Source organism: Gossypium hirsutum, chromosome D05 (genome assembly GCF_007990345.1).
Source record: "Gossypium hirsutum isolate 1008001.06 chromosome D05, Gossypium_hirsutum_v2.1, whole genome shotgun sequence".
Taxonomy (NCBI): domain Eukaryota; kingdom Viridiplantae; phylum Streptophyta; class Magnoliopsida; order Malvales; family Malvaceae; genus Gossypium; species Gossypium hirsutum.
The window spans coordinates 66,391,520-66,397,519 of record NC_053441.1 but is presented as its reverse complement, the minus strand read 5'-3'; positions in this window follow the sequence as shown (position 1 = coordinate 66,397,519).

Below are 6,000 nucleotides of genomic sequence, written 5' to 3'. Positions count from 1 at the left end.
GGCCATGTAACTTTCAAAGGGACACACGGTCGTGTCCCAACTCCTGTCTTCACCCGTGTAATTCACTGAGTAGGGTCACACGGTCGTGTCATATGTACGTGTGTCAGGCCGTGTAACTCGCTGACTTGAACCCCAAGAAAATCCTCAGATGACACACGGTCGTGTGACATCCCATGTGAACCCAAAATTCATCTAAAATCAAACCATTTTAAAGTCAAACCATGCATAAACATTTAATCCATTTGCATTTGCATACCTACCATTTCCTTTTCCTTTTCTTACCCATTAAACCATCTAGAATTTCATCGGATACTCGGGAAAGCTCACACAAAGTGTGCCTTTACATATAACCGTAAACTTTCCTTTACATCAATGCTCACACGAGCTGTGAAATGGGCCACCTCACACGAGCTGTGGGTCGAAATGTAAGTTACACGATGCTGCTCACACGAGCTGTGGAGAATCTGCAACAAATGCAGGACCTTGACCATCGGTAGGACATTCAAGTCCAGCACTCGAAACATGAAATCCCTAATGACATGTCATTTGTATCTTAAGAATTCTTAAGGTTCAACTGTGACTCGATATCCGTCATTTCATCATAGCATTGATATATTTGTATATTGATTCATTTACATCAAAACAACATAATAAACATTCAATTTAAACAATATTAAAGCGATTACGGTTCATGCAAACTTACCTCGATAATTAGGGACGTAGTAGTTAGATCGAACTAATCTGAAGCTTTAACTTTTTCTCGATCTAAGTCCAAACGTGATTTATCTTGTTATAAATGGATAATTTTAACTAATTAAGTACTTCTAGAATTCAATTATATCCATAGTTCATATTTATACAAAATTACCAAGTCTGCCTAACATTTTAACTTTTCACAATTTAGTCCTTAAGTTCATAACTTAAAATCTAACCATTTTAACCTAAATCCATGTTAACTATAGATGCAAGAGACCTTGATACAACCCATATTTACCATAATTTCATAATAAAACCTATAGTTTTACTCCTTTAACAATTTAATCCCTAATTCTAAAATTAATCAAAAATCACTTAACAAAATTTATTTATTTTTCAACAAAGATTCATAATCTAACAATTAACATAAAAAATCATTCAAAAGCATTCATGGTAAGTCCCTCAACCTTTAACAATTTTGCAAATTAACCCTCGGGCTAGTTAGATTAAGCTAAAACAGACTCAAAACATAAAAATCATTAGAAACAGGGCTTGAAAACCTGCCATGCATGAAGAAACTCCATGAGTGAAAGCTTTCCCTCTTTTAACAATGGCTATTCAGTTTTAGGGTTAGTAAAATAATAAAGATGATGTTTTTAATTCATCTTATTTTAACAACCTTTACTTGTTTTAATTAATTACAAATTTAACCTTTTTATTTCATTAAAACTACCACAAAACCTTTCCAATAACATCCACTAATACCTTAAATGGTATTTACCATTCAAGTCCATTAACTTTCATTTCCAAAGCCATTTAGCCTTTTTAACTAATAGAACTAAACTTTTACACATTTTTTTTACCTAATTAAGCATTTAAACATTAAAATTTCTTAACAAAATTTTAATATGACCTTAATATAATCTCATAGACACTAAATAAATAATAAAATAATAATTCACTCATCGGAATTGTGGTCCCGAAATTACTGTTTCTGGCATCACTGAAAACTGACTGTTACAAAACTGTTGTGTTAATAACTCTACTAGTGCCATTTATTTATAGGGAGAGATAGGAGAATCTTGGTTGAATTAATAAAACACAAATAATATTTATTTAATAGAAAGACTAGTTTTCTAGTTTAACTAGAAGAGGAGGGTGACAACCCTAGTATAATATTTATTTAACTAGGGAGTGTTGCCCCTTGTATATTGAGCTTCTTCTATATTGGGTCTAATTATATGTGATTCCTGAACTTTTAATACAGTACTTTATAATTTAATTCAATCCAGTAAATTTTTTTCTATTTCCCAAAATAAATATTAGTTAATTAAATTAGATAAATTAATGTTTCCAATTAAATAATTTTCTCAACCCAATTCTAATTCCGTTAAAGTCATGATAACTTTACTGTAAAAATATTTATGAGAAAATATATTTGATTTCCATATTCAATGAATTCACAATGGCTAGTTAATTTAATTCTATTTTTGAACTTCAATTATTTAATTAAATAATAAATCAGAAAACTTAAATTAATTCTCAAGTAATTTCTATACTTAGTGAGAAAATACATTCATTTGCGAATGTGACCCATTTCTCTAACTTCATTGTTTCCATCCATTCCTATTCATTTGATTCTATACGTAATTCATTTCTTATTTCAACGAGCTAGCAGATGGATTGATTGGACATATATAATTAGATCTCAAATAAATTATAATTAAGTTCTAGCTTTTTGTCTATTAGATATGAATTTATTTAGTTACGAAGTCATTCCACTATAGTATTGTGACTGAGCTCTCCCGTATTACATACCATTACGAAAGCTACTTAACCAGTACTCGTTCAATAACCTATTTTATCTTATGGTAATCATTACACATTCTTTCATGAAAAGTTAATTACTATCAAATAGTAATCAAGTCATTTATCATAAAGACAAATGGCTCGTGGTCACATTTACTTTTCATCTATCATGTAATGCCGATAAGAGCATATCATTTGCCCATTGGTTGCACTATGAATTTCATTATTGAGAATGATGCTACATATTGCAGAAGTTGTATACCCAACACACCAGATTTCAGTTCCTTATCTATTTGAACTCAATGTTTTACTTACATCAAAATATATGAGTCACACATACATACTCCATCATTTACTCAGGATTAATGTATGCCACAATATGAACGTCATAAGTGAATAAATTCATAAACGGATCTAAGATCTATTTTACTTGAGTCCTGGCTGATGTACTGTCAGTCCAGTCAGTCACATATGTCTTTATCTTTTGGGAGTCATCCACTTTGATGCTCAAGATAAAACATCTCCCCTATTGGACTTGATAGATGAAATATTAGTCTTTCAATTGGTTGCTCATTTCTTATAAGATCAAGGACATGTTTAGGTTCATCTACTAATACAAGCTGTTTTTTCGTATTACGATCTGACCACGTAATACCTGTTAGTATTAGTTAAATGTTAGATAACCAGTGAGTCAATATTTACTTCTATTTTACTTTGCATGCAAAAACATTAAGGACAATATACAAAGGGTATTAATGTAATTAATAAATATTATTATTAAACCAATTTGTTCGAAAAATAAAAACGTATATAGACGAAAGTACTTTACTTAGACCACCAAATCCAACACAATGAACATTAAGGGGAGTGTTATAAACATTTTATTATTAAGTTAATGTCTATCAATATCAAGACAACTTTGATATACATTAGAACTCTAATGTTCATTAGAAGTAGAGCTTTATATTATTTATACTTCCATGTCTATAAATACAGACTTTGAAAAATTATTGTAAATATCATTATTGATTAATAAAATTCATAGTTCTTTTGCTTCTTCTATTTCTTTTGTTCTATTTATTATTTCGTAATAACTATTTTATTTTACAAATCTATTTTACTTTTTATTTTTATTATAAATATAATAATATAAAAATTTTGTTAGACTTGAATAAAAGTCTAAAAGCTTGTTTGGTTTGGTGTATTGGCTAAGCCAATACACCCCTAATCGGTGGGGCCCACCTAATACCAATCTAAGACGCCGTTTGGTTGAGCGTATTGCTAATACGCGTCTATCCCCTTACTTCCCTAATCGGTGAAAAACACCGATTTCTACTCCCCCCCTTATTCTCTGATTAGATGACCCTTCCCTAAACCTTCCCTCTTTTACCCCTAATCGATCCCCTCTGTTTCTCTTCCGTTTCCCACCTTTATCCGAATTGCTTCCTTGTTTCATTGCTTTTTCCCAGTATTATTTTCTTCCCTTTTCTGCCGATTTGCTCCCCCGATTATTTTCTTTTCTATTTCGGCCGATTTGCTCACAGTTTCTGCCGATTTGCGTCATCGGTTAGTCTATGTTTCTCGATAGATTAATATCCTTTGCTATTGTAGACAAGCTCCAATACTTTCGAGGTAAATATGATCTATTGTTTTTCACTAATCGGTTTCCCCTTTTGCTTTTTTCAGGTTCTTCATTGTGCCCTGATTTGCTAATAGGTTAGTTTTAGCCAATTTTATTCTGTTTGTATTGCATGTTGAATTGAAATGTGTTTTCTGTTGTTGGTTAGGCTTAAGAAATGCATGCCGTTCGAAGTTGTTCTCTCTTCTCTGCTAATCTTCGATTTCTGTTTGTTCTGTTGTAATTTTCGAGTCATTTTCTGATCTTCAAAACCGCGAATGAGATTTCTTCCAATGTTTGTTTGTTTAAGTGCCTGAACTGAGTAGCAAAAATAGGTAAGATCATTGAGTTCTTTTGGTCCTCTGAAAGTAGCAAAAATAGGTAAGAATGCTGCTAAAGTTTTGTCAATTTGATTTGCGTTTTGCATCTTGCTCACTCTTGATGCTCTATAAGGAAAAGAAAGAGACGGAAAATGGGAGTCAAAGTAAATGGAAATTGTATTATAGTCATTTTAGTGGTAGAGACTAAAGAGAGTATTAGTGGTTATAAGAAGGTGGGGAACTGAAAGAGCGTCAATACTGAGGAAAGGCTTAAAACTTGATATGCAAGTGATTATAGGTATAGACCATAAATCCATGAGATAAATTGAGCTTCTAAATATATCCGTACAACAGAAAACCCTAATAGAACCTTAAAGCAATATCCATTATTCATCCTTGTTGGAAGAGATTGTCTTTAGAGTTAAATTGCATATACCCCTCCTTCCTTGAGTCAAAATAGATGACCTTCCCAATGAACAGAGATTATGTCATTGATCTAGAATTAAAAAGCTCATCACCAAGTTATTTCAATCCATCAACTTATTGCAATCACTAAAACACTTGTAAGGTGTGTAATGGAAAAAACATAAGGCTCAAAGATGTCCGATGAAATAATTTAGTGTTAGAATTTGCAATTTGTGTATCCAAGGCTTGTTCATTTGTTTTCTGTGTCATAATCATGTTTAAGGTGTCATGTATTTATTATAAGTTTTGACATTTTAAAAATAAGTGGTGTTATGTTGATTTTGATATGCTTTTGTGCTTGTGTAATATTGTGTTTTAGCTATTTTTCTTGTGTCTGTTTAGTAACAATATTATCTCTACTTTTGCCCATAAATTTTGTCGTAGTCTGGTTTTATTTTGTGAAACTTTTTGAAGTTGAACAAAAGTTTCCAAATCTTTATTGAATTAAATTAAATTATCATTCATCTAACTAAATTACTCCCGACTCATTCAGACAATAATAGTGCCTCAAATCCTCTTTTATTTGTTTGTTCTGTTGTAATTTGGTCATCTGAAAGTAGCAAAAATAGGTAAGATGAAAATGTTAGATGATAACGAATGTTCAAAACAATTTATAATGTTAAGAATATTGAATTTCATGCTGAGTGCAGATCAGTGAAACTAGAAGCTGTTAGATATCGAACTGTGTAGTCTGGCTTTGGGGTTTAGGGGTGAAGATACTGATACTGGTACTTAGAGGTCTTTCATGTATTCCATTTTTTCTAAATAGTTAATTAGGATGAACAGAAATATGATTTTTTTAAGATATTAAACATTTTGGAATTTGACAGCTTGTTATTGATTGAATAGGATGTTTGATATGAGTAAGAATTTCTATTTTCTTTTTGTGTTTTAATCTATGAATTTGGGTAAAATATGAATTTGAGTCATATGTATATAACTACTTTATTGTAAATTACGAATAAAATTTGATATTTTCAGCCTTTGATAAACAGAAAAGCTAGTAATATCACAAGATTTTGTTGGTTTGTTCTGGACATTGTTTTGATAGTCTGCTTGAAAATGTTATTTTAGTTTGTTAGTGAGTATAAG